The 15,371-nt window shown below is 58.6% G+C and overlaps 1 protein-coding gene across 8 annotated transcripts in view; it reads right to left on the bottom strand.

Moving 5' to 3' along the window:
• The window catches only part of ZMIZ1 (zinc finger MIZ-type containing 1), a 231,746-nt gene that overhangs the window by 139,153 nt on the left and 77,222 nt on the right, over positions 1 to 15,371 (bottom strand). For 4 of the 8 annotated variants that reach the window (XM_046026215.1, XM_046026223.1, XM_046026222.1 and 1 more), the window contains exon 4: positions 5,608 to 5,687. The exons of 2 other annotated variants lie outside the window; for them this stretch is intronic. The gene's annotated coding sequence lies outside the window, so the exon portion shown is untranslated. Of the gene's footprint in view, positions 1 to 5,607; positions 5,688 to 5,768; positions 5,772 to 8,881; positions 8,893 to 15,371 lie in introns of those variants that run through there. 2 more of the 8 variants (XM_046026221.1, XM_046026219.1) reach the window with 2 other exon arrangements.

The raw sequence follows: 15,371 nt of genomic DNA, 5'->3' as shown, positions 1-15,371 counted from the left end.
GTCTCCTCCCTGTGCCCACACTGGCCACAGCCCAGACCTGACACCTGACCGCTGGACTCGAAGTGCAGGGAGCTGGGGTTGGAAAGAGCAAACACGCACCAGACAGCACATCACACATCTGCCAGCCTGCGCACAGCCTCAGAATCCTTCTTAACACAGCCCACCCCATACATTAAGAACCAGCCTACCCGATAAAATCCCCTCATCATCCCCACAAAGAGTGGGGGGCACACAGGCTGAGCGTCTGCTGGCTTGCTGCTGTGCGGCACAGGCGCACCAGGAACCGGGCCTGGGACACGGTTCAGTCTGCCCTGAGCCTTCAAGATGCTTCCAGTCCAGCTGGGGAGTCAGCAGGTGGCTGGCTTGGAGGGGCAGACGTGAGGAAAAGCCATGGGTGCGCGGGGCTAAAGGAGGGGACAGATACATCTCACAGGGCTAGCTCAGCCCGCACGACATCTGCAGCCCCGAGCGGGTGGGAGGAGGCGGCCCCTCCGAGGGGGGTCCTCCTTGGGCAGTGGCTCCAGCCCTGACCTGGGGTGGGAGGGAGGACAAGCCCAGCATCTGAACCTTCCCGGACTTCCTGCCATGATGCCTGACCAGAGGCAAACGAGAGTCCGACTGTCAGAGGAGCAGGCCACAAAATGCAGCTGGCAGCCAGAGAGGCCGTGGGGAGAACTGACTTCTGAGGGGCTCTTCTGCTGCTTGTGAGCTCCTGAGAGGTCACTCCAGGCTGGCAGGAGCAGGGCTAGGCTCTGGGGAGACAATCCCCTCCTCCCTCTCCTTGCCCCAGGTATCTCCCCACGCTGGGGGAATCCTCTGGGTTCCCAGGAACACACACTTTGGGCCCCTCTGCCATTCAGACTGTGTCCTGGGTGTTGTGGGAGGGAGGGATGGACAGGGGCATCCTCTCTTCCAAGGAGGAGCTGGTGCGCTGACCCCCAGAACCCCAGTGTCCTAGGCTGCACGCTGTAGGCTGTGCCTGGAGTGATGAGCAGCCGTGCTGACTCCCGTGTGGCACAGCCCGTGACTGTCCCCTCAGTCTAGGGCTGTTTGGGGATTAGGCAAGGAGGCACCAGGAGCCCTGGAGCCCACTGTGAGGGGAATGGAACCCTTCATAACTCGTTCCCTCCATTCCTCTTGAGGTCTGGTTGCCCAGGACCTTGCCACAGCTCTGCCTGCCTCAGTTTACCTTTACAACCAGTATGGCATGCCCCTGTCTTATTTTGAATGGCAGGACAGTGGCAGCCTGGCCTACAGGGAAGGTGCTCACTGTGCTGACTGTCATCTGCAAGATTTCCATCGCCAGCCTCAGTTTCCACCCCCTTCCCCGGCAAATGAGGAAACTACACATGGCAACTGAACACGCGTCTGCATGTGGGGTGTGTGTTAAACACACACCAGGTTTCAGAGGAAAACAGAGTGTAAAAGAGCCCGCATGTCATCCTTCCAGTATACGACAAAGACAAAAGAAAGGACGGGCTGGTGGGCCGACGGGCGAGCACTCTGAAGGCCCTGAGGGCATAGAGAGGGTTTCCAGTTCTGAAGAGTTCAGGGAGGAAATGCCCAGGGACTCTGGGAAGCGGAAGCTGTGGGGTCCGGGGGTGTCAGGAGGCCACATCTGACCTTTCAGAGGAAGCAGGGCTTGAGGAAGGCTCCAGAAGTCTCAGGCCGCGCAGCAACAAGGATGGAGGGCTTTCAAGGCAGAAGGAGGTGCAGGCGTGAAGGCTCAGCTGCGGGGACGTGTGGCGAAGATGGGAGGGCGGGTGCACGGGAAGCTAGCAGACAGCGAGGGTGAGCCATGGCCGTGAGAGGAGGCAGGGGTGGACGGTGGTGGCTTCGAACGCCGGGCAGAGTCTGCTGGGCGCACAGCAGGAGTCCCAGGAAGACGGACTGGCCAGGGATGAGGGTCAAGGGAGCTCCCAGAGGACGTCCAGTGGAATGGAGGCGCCTGGCCTACTTCGCTGGCCTCTGAGACCCTCCAGGCCCGTGGATCTCTGGGAGTCCACCCTCCTCTTCCTTCTCCCCTCCGGAGAGGACAGCTGATTTCTTCCTGAGCATACAGTGGTTCCTGCCTGGCAGCCAGCTCCGGGACACCTCACTTCTAATTATAGCCACAGTTTGATTAGCCCTGAGGGAAATGCCAGGTTCCAAGTGCCCTGTTAGTGGACACAGCCCCCCTCTTGCTTTCCCACTTTTGCCTGCGGCCAGAGGCCCATGAGCCCAGGACAGCACAGGGCAGCTAGGAGTTCATGTTTCATCCTGAGCGGGTGGCATGGTGGGTCCCTGGGGAAAGGCCCCCATATGGAGCACCGCCCCCAAGGCTGGAAGTGGGGGGCACTGTCTCAGACCCTTCCAAAGGGCAGGGTGGGAGGGAGCCAGGCACTGCCAGGGCTGGAAGAACAAGGTGAAGAGCGGCAGGTTGGAAGCCCAGGAATTCTCAGTTCTGCTCAGTCCTGGTGACCACAGAGGCGATGATACGGAGCAGATGTCTGCGGGGATACCTGGCTAGGGGTGCCTCCGAAGATAAGGAGAGCAGAGGTGAGAAGGTCCTGGGGTTCAGAAAGAAATTCCAGAGGGAGCTCCGGGGGGAGCTGTGGATGTGACCGGACAGGGAGAACGTAGGTAAGCTAGGGAGGCAGAGCAGGGGCTGCCCACGTGAGAAGACAGGGAAACTGGGCAGGAGAGAGGCACATGCATGGAGAGAGCCATCCAGAGAAAGAGAGAGAGAAAGAGAGACACCCACACACCCACACACCCCTCTTCCCCCCCAAGGGAACAGGCACCAAAGCATAGGTGTCCTACATGGCCACCCCCCCTTCTTAGCAGCCTCTTCTAGCCCTCCACTAGGGGACCTCTGGGAAGGGGCTCCCCTGCCTACTGGTCCAGCCTCCCCTGTGTCCATCCTGGAGAACCTCATGTTCTCTCTCCAACTCAGGAATGCTCTGAGTGCCCGCCGCCCCACCCCGACCTAGTCTGGCACCTGAGTGCCCCATGCAGCCCCAGCTTGTATACTTTTGGTGATGAGGAACTCACTACCCACCCAGAAGGCAACTTAAAAAAAAAAAAAAATCTCCAGACAGCACAGACTCTTGGAAAGTCGAACCCGAGGATGCCAGTGCAGTCGCCCCTGAGGGCCTGAGCTCTGCCAACTACAGTCTGCTGGGCAAGAGTGTCCTTTCATCAGGAGTTCACCATGCAACAGAGCTGGGCCCTCACTCCAGCTATCACTCCAAATTAGAACACAACTAGAGAAACAATGTTCTAGAGCAAGTACCATCTCCTTGACTGGTGATAGCTAATGAGGACCAAGAAAATCATTCATTCGTTCCCTTACTCACTCACTCACTCACTCAATTAATAAAATATCAATTGGGCAATGACCCTACGTCGGGCACCAGAATGAGGTGGTGAACAAATCATTTAATTTTCTTTTCTAGTCTGACACCTGCCCTTCACCCATTTTACAGGTGGCAAAGCTGAGTCCAGGGAGAGGCAGTGCCTTGCTCCAAAAGGCCCAGGAAGCTGCCGGTGAGGGGCAGAGCCTCACCCATGCTGCGGCAGGCGCTGACCATCTGTCAACCCCAGGAAGAAAGGAAGGAGCAACATGTCTCGCCCCCCCCCACCCCCCAGCCGTTTCTAGGACACTGAGGTATTGATTACCACCCTTGCCTTGCCTTGGAGTGGTTTTCTTTTCTTTTCTTTTTCCATCAAGGCTTTCTAGTCTTCCTTTTTTTTTTTTTTCCTTTTTAAAGAATAAACTCTAAGCCTCTCCTATGATTAATTACCAGCTCCCTAATGCTCCGCCACTAGCAATTTCTGGAAAGGGAATGAATTACCTTGAAAAACATCCGAAAAGAGAACCCACCGTGAAGGAGAATTTCAGAGGTTACCCCACAATTAGCAGTGGGTTCCCCTAGGCTTATCGAGTTGCTGGCAGGCCCTCTGGGGAGGGGCGTCCGCCAGCCTCCGGGGGCCCCCCTCGGGCTCCTGAGGGCAACAGGCTTAGAGAGCTGGGCAAAGGCGCCAGGCAGAAAGGGAGTTGGTTTCCCGAGCACCCACCTCAGGCCTGCCAATGGCTCAGAGCCCAGGTCTCTACGGCATCGTGGACCACTTAATTCCACGGTTCAAATCCCCTCGCCACTACTTACAGCTCTATGGGTTTCTTAACCACTTTGAGCCTCTGGAGAATGAGGCACTAAACACCTCCTCACGGGATTACTGAGAAGATGTATTTAAGGAGCACAGTGCCTGCTACACAGTAGACTCTTACTAAGCTCTAACATTTACAAATACTTCAGGATTCTGAGCATCCCCATAATGGCCTTCTCAGCAGTGTGGGTATAATTATCCTCATTTTCAGATGAGAACACTGGCTCTCACTCTCACAGGAGTGAAAGGACTAGCCCAAGGTCATGAGCTGATAGCAGGGAGCTGGGCTCTCCTGCCACCCCGCTCCCTGGTTCCAGAGCCCAGTGGCAGCGCGGAGCATCCCAGGACCCCCTGGTCCTGTGTCTGGGCAGCTGGGAGCACAAGGGGTCTCAGGAGAGGAGCTGAGGGTCGTACGGAGACGAATGGGCAAGGCCTCATGCCAGAGCAAAGACTCTGCCTCCCCCGGCTGAGCCCCAGGGCCTTGGGACAAAGGGCCCTGGCCCAAGTCAGCACTTTTGTGAACGCCTCTCATCTCTGGGTTGGGAGCCGCAGAGTAAAGAGGGATTATACAGGTCACCCTCTGACATAGGGCCAAATGTGATCAACCCTGAAATGCCACTCTGTGATGAGACATGCTGGTGTCCTAGCCTGCACAGGGCCGGGAGGCTCAGCCCCAGGACCTTGTGGCTCCATCTCTCAGGAGCTCCCAGGAGCCCCCACATCCTCACTATGGTGGATGCCCAGTTTGCGACCCTTCTGGGGTTGAGGGGTGCTCGGGGAGGGGGGGGGCTGGTGGGAACCGTGGTGTCCAGAAAGGAGGAAGGGTCCCCGCATCCCCAACAAGAATGCTGACCTAGCCTCCTGCATGCACACTGGTACCAGGTGTGCCGGCGCACCTGTCGGGGCAGGAGCTGGGAACCCCTCCCTCTTTTGCAGACAGGGAAACCGAGGCACAGGGAAACCGCACAAGATCATGGTGGACATGTGGCAGAGCCAGGATTTGAACACAGTCACTCTGACTCCAGAGCCCAGACGTCTGTGTGTCTGTGGGACAGAAGGGTGCGGGCAGCCACAACACCCATTTCAGCAAACAGCCTCTTCCTGTGTGGCCGCCATGTCGCTCAGCAGATGCGGCCCACACGCCATGGGGCGGAGTGGTACAGACAAAGCCATGGGGCAAGGCTGGGGACACCAAACCTGCCCCTCTCCCTGGCTGCTTCCCGGCCTCCTGCCTTGACAGCCCCTCTAGAGAAAGGCCAGGACTTAGAGGTCCCTGGAGGCCCTTTGGGGTGACAAGGTCTCAGTCGGGGTGGCCACACCCCATGCAGCCCATGAGGACGAAGGCCCAGTCAAAGGCACGGTTGCTGGGGCCGGTGCTACTCCCCACTCAGGACATGCCTACCCCTTCTCCAAGCATCCAGGCCAAACCTGCCCCCACCAGCCCAGCTGCACACCTACCTCAGTGACCCGCGAACCACCAGTGTCCCACGTCTGGTCAACGGTGCTCAGCCCCTCCGCCTCACTCCCGTGCCATCCTGCTGCAACGGGAAGGGGTGGTCAGAGGGGACCCTCCCTGCAGGGCCCGGAACTGACTGGGCCACCACTGCCCACCCACACACCTTCTGGAAAGTTTACTGCCCACAAAACCCAATCATCCCCATATGGCAGGTGGAGAGTCAGAGGGACTGAGAGGAAGAGGGGCCCAATGATGGGGTGCCCCGACGCAGCACCCCTGGCACCCCACATCGGCCAGTTACCAGCTGCATGTATATGCTCCTGGCCTCATCCGTCAAACGGGGGAATCACAATTTCTCTCAAGGTTTCTAGGAGCATCTGAGGACTTGGGGTGACGGAAGCACTCGGCATTCACTCATTTGCTCAAGAAACCCTGAACAAACCTCCGAGCTGTGAACAGGATGCCGGGTCCTGTCCTTGTGGGAATTCTGATAATGAGACACTACATAACTAGAAGAGGCATCCGCCAGAAAGAATGAGTTACAGGGGCTACACCACATAGACTCAAGGTTCAGGGGAGCCTCTCTGGGGAAGTAAAGTTGAAGGTGAGCCTGTGAGGCAGGCCAAGATGCATGGCACAGCATTCCAGGCAGAGGGAACAGTACATGTGAAGACTTGAAGACAGGGAAGAAAGCCTGGCTCAGGGGGAGGAGCTGAGAGTGGGTGGTGGTAGGGGTGGTGAGGGAGGGAGAGGTGGGGTGAGTGGGGGTCAAGTGGATGGCCAGTCACTGAGAGGTGGACAGGAGCTCGGGGAGGGTCTGAACAGCTGAGGGACATGACCTTAGCTCTGGTTGGAGGAGATTCTGTGGCTGCTGGGGGAGAAGGGCTCGGGAGGAGGCAGGGAGACCCATGTAGAGTCTGTTTCAGGGGTCCAGGCCAGAGACGGTGGTGCTCGTAGCAGAGGGGACAGCAGACAGAGTGTCAGGAACTGCTGGTGCACTGGGTATGTGGAGAAGACAGATGGAGGAAGAAGGCATGAGCACTCTGGTCTCCTGCTCCCCACTGTTGCTGGGGCACGATTACCCTCGTGGGGTGGGGGAGGGGATCCCGCTCACCCAGCTCCTCGAGGGCTACCAGCCCTCCTCGCTCTGCTCCACTCCCCAGAGGGATCCTGGAGGACAGGACCCAGAGGCTCAGCAGGTGGGTTTCTCTGGAGTCCTGGCTACACAGCACGGGCCACAGAGCCTCACATTTGAGTGCCGGTGACGAAGGTGCCCCACTGGGTAGGTCCAGACAATTGCCATATTCACTGGGGCTGTGCATCCTCTGAGAAATGGGAAACCTAACTGTGGGCCGAGAGCCTCTTGGGGTGAACCCCGTGGCTAACAGAGGAGGGAGGAGTTTGCAGGCCATATGAATCGTGGGCTCCCACACATGCCAGGGGGCCACGGGAGGCGTCGGAGCCGGCCCACTGCCCTGGGCAGCCGGCAGGCAGGCACACCTGGGACGACAAGTGCGGGCACTGGCTGCTTCAAGTCTGGGTTTCACCCCTCTTAACAAGTGTGTGGCTTTGGGTGACCTTAAACCTCTCTGTGCCTCCGTTTTCTCATCTGCGGGCAGGAACACAGGGGTCATGAGGGGACCTCCCTCAAAGCCGTGTACAGATGGTAGAAGGTAGCACACATGAGTGCCCGGTACGCAGGCAGCATTCTGGGTAGGTCAGCTGGGGCACCAGTTTTGTGGACTTTGTGGGAGCTGGTGCCAGGCTCCACGGAGCAGCAGACCCCTAGGCCCCAAGCTTCCCAAGCCAGGGCTGGCATCCCTGCCCCAGGAGGGAAAGACAATGTCTCTGCACCTTGACCCCTTGGCTCTGACAGCCCCCTAACTGCTTGACATGGGAACACAAACAGCCCTGGTGTTCACAGACTCCAACTCTCCCATTTCTCAGAGGAGCGGTCTGAGGCCTGAAGAGGGGCCGTAAGCGCCCCTGCTGCAGGGTCACGCAGCAAGTCAGAGGCTGGGGCAGAACTGGTATCACCACCACCCATGAATCAGGCCTTTCCCAAAGGCGAGCTGGCCCGCAGACCCGCTGACAGAGAGAAAATCACGATATTGGCAGCTGAGATCGAAGCCAGAGCCGGAAAGCCCTCGCTCACACGGTGAGCCATGTCCAGGTCCCAAGGAATGACACCCGCCCATCCTGCCCCTCAGGAGCCTCTGGCTCACAGCACACACACTTGTGCCCTCAGCCCCCCAGGCTTTCTGCTGGGCTTGGGCAGAGGGGCACACAGACCAGAGAGGGGAAGAGATGCATCCAAGGTCACATAGCAAGTGCACAGATAAGTTCAGGGCTACATCAGGATACGAACTCCAGCCTTGGCTGGGAACTGACTGCCCCCCTGGCTTCTCCCTGTGACCCTGGGAAAGAGACAGGACTAGGAGGCCTGCTTCTACTGAGTCCATATTGGGGCTCTGCCTGTGATGTCTTTAACCTTTGGTAAGTGCTATGAGGCAGAAACAAAACTGGCACCCCCCCATTTACACACGCTGCCCAGAGAGGTTGGGTAACTTCCTGAAGTCACACAGGCAATAAGGAGCTAATGAATAACAAGAACACAGCCATGACACACGCAGGCTGGTGGTCTGCCCCGCCCACACTCGGCCAGAGGGTGGACCAGCTCAGAGACAGGGCTGGGCACCCGGGCACCACTCACAGAGGCACAGAAGAGCTGTGAGCACCGAGGTGAGAGCTCCCTGCCCCACATCAGGGGGCCCTGAGGTGAAGCTCATAGTCTGTGTGGGTTTGGTCCCCTGGAGACCAGGGGGAGAATAAGGGAGAAGGAGACCAGCCTGACCACCACCAGAAACAACACAATTCCACCACGGGAAAATGTTCTCTCCTGCGAAGGCTCTCGAGGCCATGCAGCAGGGTGGGGCACGGGTTGAACCTCAGGACTGGGGGCGGGGCACCCAGTGTCCCCACGGGTTGGGAACCCCATCACCCAGAGGGCTCTCCCGGCATCCTTAGCGCAGGACTCTCACTGCAGAGCCAGGGAAGGGGGTGAGGCCCTGGCCGAGGGAAAGCCTCTGACTGCGAAGGCCACAAGGGCAGAGAGGAGCATGCAGACCTCAGGACAATCATGCTTTCATTCTCCTTGCAGGTCTGGAGCTCCCAGGGGCAGGGCAGAGCAGGAAGGGTACCCATTCTGCAGAGCAGGAAACTGAGCTCTGAGGAAGGATAGGATTGCCAGAGGTCTCACAGCTGGAGAGCAGCAACTCTGGGTCTGGGAACACGGCCAAGGTCACCGTGGGGTGGAGAGCGTCCCAGAACCCAGATACATTCTCCCAGACACACCCACCTGCCCATCCCTTCCTCCTGCAGGGATGCCCTGGCCCTGGGTGTTGGCTTGGTGGGAGGAAGCCAAATGGGGTTGGGGCTGAGGCTGGCCCAGAGAGATGCTGGGCTGACTGGGGCTCACTGGAGCACAGGGGGCCCAGGCCACAGGGCATCCAGGATGAGAGGCACCCTGCTGGCTCGTGTCTCCGGCTCCAAGCCTGTGGCTAAGGGACTGGTTGTTCTCTACAGCTGCCAAAGGTTCAGAACCCACATTCCGGGCTGGAGCACTGGTCTTGTCCTCCACGGTGAGGTCAAGGACAAGGGTGAGCAGAGTGGACTGGAATCCTTGCTTTGCCCTTTAATGTTGGGTGACTTTGGGCAAATCACTCGGGATCTCTGGGCCCTCATCTCCTTTCTGAACAGGGAACAGTGGCCCTTGAAGCTATTCGCCCACCAGCGAGGTGGCGGGCTGACCCTGTAGAGCCCGGCATTAGCCAGATGACTGACTTACCCACAGACTACAGTGGAGGAGGTGTTCAGACGGCCCAGTGTGGTCTGTAGGCAGGTGGCCGTATGGACGGCGTCCCTGAGCCAGACTTCAGGGCTCGGGTCACACCCTGCTAATTGTTCCCTGGTGGCTGTGAGGGCTTAAGATGAAGTGGGTTTGTGGATCCAGGTGCCACATATGAAACAACAGGTCAGGGATGATGGCTGTTGAAGTCTGAAGGAGGGGGCAATTCCTCAAGGTCGTAAGTGGTCAAACTGGGACCAAAACATGGTCACATGGTACCCACCCAAACTGGGTCTACCCCGCTGCTCCACAGGCTGAGCTGCCCTGAACCAGCTCCTGGGCACTGACCTTCCCCATCTGGGCTGCTGTCATTCCCATTTTATAGATGGGCCAAGCTGGGGCTGGTCCTGTGGGCCAGGGACCCTGTCTCTGGCCCTGCCCGGGGGGTGGCCTCAGACCCAGGTCCCAGGCTCACTGGGGAGATGCGGGTTCACCGCTCTGAGATCTCCCAGGAAAGCATCCCCTTATATGACCCTAGGAATAGGCCACTTGCCCTCCCCAGCGCGGACAGTACTGGCTCCAGGAGCTAGGCAAATATTTACCACGATGGTTGTCCAAACCAGGCTGGCTGCCCCGCCTCCCACATTCCTGGAATACATGTTCCCTAACCTCATCAAGCTGGGGGGTTGTGGTTGGGGGAGAGGAAGCCAGACCATGGGGAAGGACCAGACTAAGGGTCCTGGGCCTCGGTGGAAGCCCGGGCCTGTTGGCCAGGAGAAAAAAGGGAAGCTTCAAACTGTCCCTCTGACCAGACCCTGACTGGGGGGCAGGGGGTAGGGGCGGATCTTCCAGCACAGGACAGGGCCGGAGCACTGACCTCCCCACAGGCCACCGGAGGAGGGGGCTGGACGACCCCAGCGTGGTGTTGGGGGGCGGGGTCTACCCTAGAGCCACCTCTGAGCCTGCACTTGGGGGCTCCAGCACCAGGCTTCTGGCTCCTCACCCCCGCTGTCCATCACTCACCCAACACGCACAGGGCTGTGCACACACATGCATGTCTGGTGTGCCTATGGAGTGAGAAACCCAGCCTGCCAGAAACACGAAGATTCTTCAGTCGTCTAGAGGCCCCCCTTTTTTCTAAAGATTTCGTTAATGTATTTGAAAGAGAGAGTGAGTGAGAGAGAGAGTAGGAGTGGGAGGGGGAGGCAGAGCAGAGGAAGAGGGAGAAGCAGACTCCCTGCTGAGCAGGGAGCCCCACTGTAGGGCTCAATGCGGGGCTCAATCCCAGGACTCCGTGATCATGACCTGAGCCAAAGGCAGACTCTTCACTGTCTGAACCACCCAGGTGCCCCTGTTAGGGCTCTTCCTCAGCAATCCCAGAAGCCCTGGCTGCCCCACTCCATCCTGACCATAATCTTATCACCAGGGAGCCGTAAGGTCCATCTTATAGCTGAAGAAATGCCCAGCAGGGACAAGTGGTCACAAAGCTGAAAGTGGAAGAACGGGTACTATCTTGCCCCAACCATGCTTTCAACTGCTCTGCCCATTGGAACCCCTTCCTTCAATGCCCAATGGATCACCTCCACCATGCTGCCCTCCCTGATTGTCCAAGTGGATTTTTTTTTCTCTATTCCTGAACTTCCATACATTTTGATGCTGCTTCTTTCCTTATTCTTGCATAATTAAAATCCAGTGCCTAGTCATCTCCTTGGCTGTGAGACCCTTGTCCACCTACTCCAGGTACAGCAGAGTTGAGCCCGGAGGCTTGGGGGCCTGAGTGCTCAGGGTAACGCTTAAATCCTGAGACTTTTCACCAAAGAGCAGTAGCTGCAGTTGTCCTTCAGGAACAGATAAGAAGGCAGACCAAGTAAGTGGGGTCTGGGGAATTCCTGGGTAGGGCTCTCCGAGAATCCCAAACTACCCTTGGTTCAGTAATCCCATCTGTCTTCACTTCCTCGGGGAGAATTCCAAGCTGTTCTGTCACCCTGCCCATACCCAGACCCAGGGAAGCCCAGTCCAGGCCCCTGGGCTTCCCCCCTCCTTCTCTCCAGTGTGAAATCTTGGCAAGTAGTGGGGGAAGGGCAGACCAGTGTCATCACTGACCTGCAGGGACTCAAGAATGAAGTGTAGACCTGGCAGGTCTGCTGTGGGACCCTGGCGGGTGCCTCTGGGTGGGGACAGCTCTGGTGCCAGGTGATGCCCAGTGCAAACCTGGGGCCATGTCCTGGCACCATGGGGGGCCCAGAGAGCAAGAGCTGGAGAAAGGAGAGCTCCCAGAAGCACCCTCTCCACCCTCATAACATCTGAGATTGGTTTCCCCTTACTGAAAATGGAGGAATGACTTCGGGGGTTGCTCCTTCCTTCCATCCATCCATCCATCCATCCATCCATCCATCTCTCCATCCATCCATCCATCCATCCATCCATCCATCCATCCCCCCATCCTCCCATCCATTCCCCCATCCATCCATCCATTTCCTTCTTTCAACAACTAGTGACAGTGCCTGCCATCTGCTGGAGGAGGACAAGAAGGAATAGGGCTGGGGTTGTGGGTGGGGAGAGGGAAGGCAGGGTCAAAGGCTGACAAGTGCCAGCCTGTGTGCTTCCCAAGGGTGTTTGCCCAGTGCCTAACGCAAGGCAGCAAAACACAGAAAGACGGAGAATTCGAGGACAGAGTGCTGGTGGGTGTGTGCATCATGGCCTGGCAGCGGAACAGAAGGCCTGGGGCATCACCCTTTTGGGCAGTCTCTCAGACAGGAGGGCAAAAGCCCAGAGGCCTGGCAGGAGCAAAGATCTGGGGCTGAAGAGAGACTTGTAGGTGGCATCTGTGAGCAGGGGACAAGGTGCATGTGGCGGGGGGGGGGGGGGGGGTGGCACCAGCATCCCTGGCCACATACAGACACATCCCTGGGGCCCTTCCAAAGCCTCACCAGGGCGCAAGCCTGATTTGCTGTGTTTTCCAGGGAAAGATGGAGTGGCACCTCCTCCAGGGAGCCCTTGCAGAACCACTGTCCTCACTAGTAGTGGGCATGGCCCAGGTCCCAAGGGACAGTGCTCACCCATCCAGCCCCTCAGAGGAGCTCAAGCTCACAGGGCACTCAGGTGGATCTCACCCCACCAAGCCTCCCAGCCCCTTGATGTTGGGCTTGTGCAAAGGGGCAAGGACACAACACTGCCTGAGGGGACACCGTGCGGCCATGGGTTTCAGCCTGCCACCTTACCGGGGAGGGGACATAAGTCCCAAGAGGTACAGGGATGGGCCCAAGACCAAGATAAGAACCAAAGAGTGGGTCAGTTCTGGTGTTGATCCTGGACCAAGGAGAAGGACTCATGAGCAAGTCACCTGTCCCCTCAGGTCCCAGTCTCTTTATCTGGCCTAACATTGGCTGAAGGATTAGCTGAGCTGACAGTTCATCCATGGCTGGCACAGGGCTGGGCAGCTCCATGACAGCCTGGGCACCAAGGAAGTGGGCGTGAAGGTCGAGAGGCTGAATGGCCCAGGGACTCGCCGTGGAACACGCATACTGCCTAGCACTGAGCATTCCTGGTGACCCCTCTCTGGGGCCAGGGTCAGCCCCTGGCAGTCACGCCCCCCACAAACAGGTGTCCCTCTGGGATCTTGGCCACGTGAGGGCCAGGCCAGTCTGAGGTGATGGCTGAGGCCCAGATTTACAAACGTCAGACAAAGGAAAGCCCTGGTCTTGATGGCGGGAGGTAATGAGTTCGAGCTGAGGCACTAATGTGACCAGGCCCAGATGAAATCCTGGTTCTGCTGCCTGCAAGCCACATGGCCTTAGCCAAGTCCTCCACCTACCCCTGCCTCAGTTTACACTGTGGTATAATGGGGAGGGAGGAGGTCTAACTGGGGTAAATGTGTGGCTCAACTCCTGCCCTCGGAGGTCACAGGGGCTCTTGCTGTTTGTAGGAAGGCCAGTCCACCTGTCAACAGCAGCCCAGCGGCAGTCTGCAGGGTTGCTGCTGGGAAGGCTCGGGAGGGGGGCCGCCGGACATGTTAATCGTCACGCTGCCCTCTGCAGCCCATTCCAGGATGCTTACTCAGGCAGCTGCCCAGGGAAGCCTGACTGTCTCCTCCCGACCCTGCTTGGATGGAGGGGGATTCCGACACTGCCTTTGCCCTTTCACCCTCCGTTACCTGAGCCCAAGCCTCCCCATCCCAGGAGGTCTCATCCTCCATGTGTAATGTGAGAGGATGATGTCTGCCTAATCCCCAGGCTTGCGGGAGGAGCTCGGGGAGATGGAGGAGGTGGCCAGGCCAGGTGACGTGCTGTGAGGAGGTCCCCGTTTTGTCTCATAAGCTGCCAGCCCCGGATCCCAGCCCTGTGGGAGCCATCACACACCCAGAGCGTATCCCAGGGTCCTGGCAGGAGGCACGAGGACCTCTGCAGCTGCTTCCCAGCTGAGGTGCCAGGGACCTCCTTCTTCCTGGAGTCTGGGGTCTCCTTGCCTTCTTTCAGATGGAAGGGGTCCCTCAGCCCAAGAACTTCAGGGGATTTGGGGGGGAGCCACCTCTCATGTGCCCATCAATCTTTGGTACAGAACTTGACCTCTGGGACTGGACCCCTGGACAAACTGAAAGAGAGGGGCTGAGACCAGTCCCCAAGATGGGTGTCTTCTTCTCGTTGTCCACAGCGCCCAGCATTGGCCCCTGGAATGTTTGCCAGATACACAAGGAGCAGTGAGGGAAGGCGCAGGGTGAAAACAGCTTTAGGTCAGAGAACACAGCAGCTAACCCCTTGCACGGCACCTTCCACATCCAGCCCAGGCATGGCTCTATGTGACACTGAGCACTGGTTGCCCCATTCAGTCCCCACAGCGATGCTACGGAGTGGTCCCGGCACCCCTATTTCACAGATGAGGAAGCCGAAGCTCCCAGACATGAAGTCAGCTGCTCCCGGTGTTGGAAAGTGGCACAGCTAGGTTGGGTGTAGGCCCAGAGCTCCGGAACCCACAGGCGGGCCCCCGGCGTGGACGGCGCAGCCCACCACAGGCCCCCCAGAGCACGGGTGCCCAACCAAGCCCTGCCCCAGGAATGTGACGGAACTGGGCGGGGGTGCACTATTTTTCAGGGCAGCCCTAGAGCCCTGGGGCAGCAGGGGTGAGAGCCTCTGGTTAGCCCCACCCTCCTTCAATCCAAGAGAAAGTGTGGCTCAGGGAGGGAGGGGACGTGTCCAGGAGCACGGTGAGTGTTGGGGGAGCCTGGGACCTGGAGTCCAGGTGCCCTGACTTCTCCAACTTGGCTCTGAGCTCTTGGAAACAGCACGGTCAGCTCAGCAGAGCAGCCCACGGTGCAGATGCGGGAGGGAGAGAGGAGGCAGAAGGCCCAAGGAGGCCAGGACAGCACGCAGCCTGATGACACACGGGCCCAGCAATTCCTGACTCATGGCCACCCATCCCGTGACTCCACCCACCGCCAATGTCCCCACCCTGGCTCACACCCCACGGCCCACTGCAACCCCGAGGCCCCTCCTGTTAGGACCAGAAAGCCACAGAGGGAGGAAGGAGCTGTGGGGCCCCACCCAGGGCCGGGTAGGAAACCCAGACCAGCCTAAGGAGGAAGGACACGGACTCAGGGACATGCAGAGGAAGAGGCATGAACGCTAACCCGGGCCCCTCCCTGCGGTGCCCGAAGACCTCCCGCCTGAGATGGCTAGCACCCTGGGGACCACGGACCCAGTTTATAGGAGGAAAACGGAGGCCTGCCAAGCCATCCACTTGGGTCAACCTTAGCCACATGGCTCCATTTGAATCAGAGCCCCATACCTGGATGAACACGCCAGGCTTCCCTGCTGCTGCTTCTTATCCCCAACAATGCGTTTCTCCTCTGTCCGAGAGCCTTCCGTGGCTCCCCATTGTCTACGAGGCTCAGTTCTAACTCTTTAGCCTTGTATTCAAGGCCTC

Source organism: Meles meles, chromosome 13 (genome assembly GCF_922984935.1).
Source record: "Meles meles chromosome 13, mMelMel3.1 paternal haplotype, whole genome shotgun sequence".
NCBI lineage: Eukaryota > Metazoa > Chordata > Mammalia > Carnivora > Mustelidae > Meles > Meles meles.
This window is presented reverse-complemented; position numbering and strand designations above follow the sequence as displayed.